The 3,212-nt window shown below is 42.1% G+C and overlaps 1 non-coding gene across 1 annotated transcript; it reads left to right on the forward strand.

The window, feature by feature from the left end:
- The first annotated feature begins 1,924 nt into the window (after positions 1 to 1,924).
- Positions 1,925 to 2,039, forward strand: LOC136733262 (U5 spliceosomal RNA). Its single transcript, XR_010810155.1, has one exon. It is a non-coding gene; the product is annotated as a U5 spliceosomal RNA (small nuclear RNA).
- Positions 2,040 to 3,212: the final 1,173 nt, after the last annotated feature.

Below are 3,212 nucleotides of genomic sequence, written 5' to 3' on the forward strand. Positions count from 1 at the left end.
TCTTTTTGAAATTCAATTACAAATGCTGCATGAATTCATCAATACGATTAGAGCTCCTGAAAACTCACTCTACAGCATCTCATTAGCAGTGAAAAGAAACCAAGAAAGTTGGGACAGTCGACTGTTTACCACTATGTAACATCACCTTTTCTTTTAATAACACTTATTAAGCACTTGGGCACTGAAGACACCACTTGGTTAAGTTTAGCAAGCGGGATTTTCCCCCATTCATCCATTATGCATTTCCTCAGCTGCGCAACTGCACAGGGCCTTCGTTGTCTTAATTTGCACTTCATAGTGCGCCACACATTCTCAATTCGGAGACAGGTCAGGACTGCAGGCAGGCCATGCTAGCACCCGCACTCTCTGCCTACGCAACCATGCGCTTGAAATCTGGGCAGAATGTGGTTTGGCGTTATCCTGCTGAAAAATGCAGGGACGTCCCTGGAAAAGATGATGTCTGGATGGCAGCATATGTTGCTCCAAAATGTGTACATCTCTTTCTGCAAAAATGGTGCCCTCACAGATGTGCGAGTTACATGACAGACAGACACTCATACACACTGTCACACCCACACACACACACACACTTTCACAGACAGACACACGCACACACACACACACTTTCACAGACACACACACACACACACACACTTTCACAGAGACAGACACACACACACTTACATACATACATACATACATACATACATACATACATACAGTGAGGGAAAAAAGTATTTGATCCCCTGCTGATTTTGTGCGTTTGCCCACTCACAAAGAAATGATCAGTCTATAATTTTAATGGTAGGTGTATTTTAACAGTGAGAGACAGAATAACAGCCAAAAAATCCAGAAAAACGCATTTCAAAAAAGTTATAAATTGATTTGCATGTTAATGAGGGAAATAAGTATTTGATCCCCTATCAATCAGCAAGATTTCTGGCTCCCAGGTGTCTTTCATACAGGTAACGAGCTGAGATTAGGAGCACTCTCTTAAAGGGAGTGCTCCTAATCTCAGCTCGTTACCTGTATAAAAGACACCTGTCCACAGAAGCAATCAATCAATCAGATTCCAAACTCTCCACCATGGCCAAGACCAAAGAGCTGTCCAAGGATGTCAGGGACAAGATTGTAGACCTACACAAGGCTGGAATGGGCTACAAGACCATCACCAAGCAGCTTGGTGAGAAGGTGACAACAGTTGGTGCGATTATTCGCAAATGGAAGAAACACAAAATAACTGTCAGTCTCCCTCAGTCTGGGGCTCTATGCAAGATCTCACCTCGTGGAGTTTCAATGATCATGAGAACGGTGAGGAATCAGCCCAGAACTACATGGGAGGATCTTGTTAATGATCTCAAGGCAAACGTACAAAAACAGCAGGGGATCAAATACTTTTTTCCCCCACTGTACATACATATATATGGAAAAGAAACATTACAAGTATAAATCACAATAAGATGTAATAAAGTACAGATAAACAAAATGTAATAAAATGTGATCTTTTTGCAAATGCAGGGACGTCACTGGAAAAGATGATGTCTGGATGGCAGCATATGTTGCTCCAAAATGTGTACATCTCTTCTGCAAAAATGGTGCCCTCACAGATGTGCGAGTTACATGACAGACAGACAGACAGACACTCACACCCACACACACACACTTTCACAGACAGACAGACATACACACACACACACACACTCACTTTCACACAGAGACAGGCACACACACGTACAGACACACACACTCACTTTCACACAGAGACAGGCACACACACACACACACATACATACATACATACATATGGAAAAGAAACAATACATTTATAAATCACAATAAGATGTAATAAAGTACAGAAAAACTAAATGTAAGAAAATGTGATCTTTAATACACACAAATATGTATGGCTGGTCGGATGCGTCTTGGACTCGGGTTCCTCTTCATTACGTATAACGCTTTTGCCTTTTGCTAAAGCTTTCCGTGGAGGGGATCGTGGGTGAGTTTGTACCATTTTTGGGAGGATCTGCCTTGTTGGGGCGGAGCTGTGATCCAGGTGAACAGCAGATCGGGCATAGGTGGGCATGTGGGCAGAGGAGTAGGAAGGCCGGTCAAGCAAATAAGCTTGCTAAGGTACACAGCAGCAGCAAGCAGCCCCCACATCCAGCCAGCCAGCCAGTCTGGCTGGCAGTGACTGAGTGGTTGACAGACGGCAAGCAACGGAATGTACGTGCTCTGTGATGTCATAGCAGTCAGCTGAGAGAGGCTCGTGATGTCATCGCTGAGCTGGCTGGCTGGCTGGCTCTGTGTGTGTGTGTGTGTGTGTGTGTCTATGTCTGTCTGTTTTTCTGTTTGTCAGTCTGTCTGTCTGTCTCTCTCTCTCTCCCTCTCAATTCTATTCATTTGTATTGTCAAAGCAATTGGACATACATACATACATACATATATATATATATATATATATATATATATATATGTAGCGTAAGGTACACTTTTAAATTTCAATTAAAGAAGTGAATTCATAGTATCACCTTATCACGAATCCTGGAGTCTTGTAGAACTCAATTTCTGTAATAATTGGACGCAGACACCAATTCCAAAGATATAAATTGTCAAATTTATTTAAAAACAAAGACTAAATGTAGCACTACACTAATTATACAAAAGGGAAAAACTAATTAAAATTCAACTCTAGATCAACAAATCAAAGACAAATCACTTCCGTGACCAAATCAAAGACCATGGGATCCCATAGGATAACACACAAATCGTTAAACAAAAAAGGTTATAAACACATTGACTACAATACCGGTTAGTAATTCTAGGAATCACTAAGAAACAGTTGAAAGTGCTAAATTGCAGTTTCAGAAGATGAAAAAAAACTGTAACTGATGGGATATGTAGTACTTTATACTCGAGTGGTCTATGCGATTACACCCTGTTGGTGTTATTAAGAACGCCAAGTACCAGAATGCAGAGCGGGACTGTTTTTTGTGCCGTGACTTGTCGGGGGAAAAAGGCGCAGAAAAAACGGACGAGAAGGTGAAGGTAGTATGGCGGTGATGCACGCGTTGGTGAAGTGGGAAAGCGGGGTCGACAAAGACTCTTACAGCGTGATTCCCACTGCTTGCTTTCGCAATTTTGATTTATTCAGCATTGCTGATGATGACGAAGAGACGACTCGAAACTTCAGAGCAGAGTGGAGAGACACGAAC

This window comes from Amia ocellicauda, unplaced genomic scaffold, assembly GCF_036373705.1.
Source record: "Amia ocellicauda isolate fAmiCal2 unplaced genomic scaffold, fAmiCal2.hap1 HAP1_SCAFFOLD_36, whole genome shotgun sequence".
In the NCBI taxonomy this organism is placed as follows: Eukaryota; Metazoa; Chordata; class Actinopteri; order Amiiformes; family Amiidae; genus Amia; species Amia ocellicauda.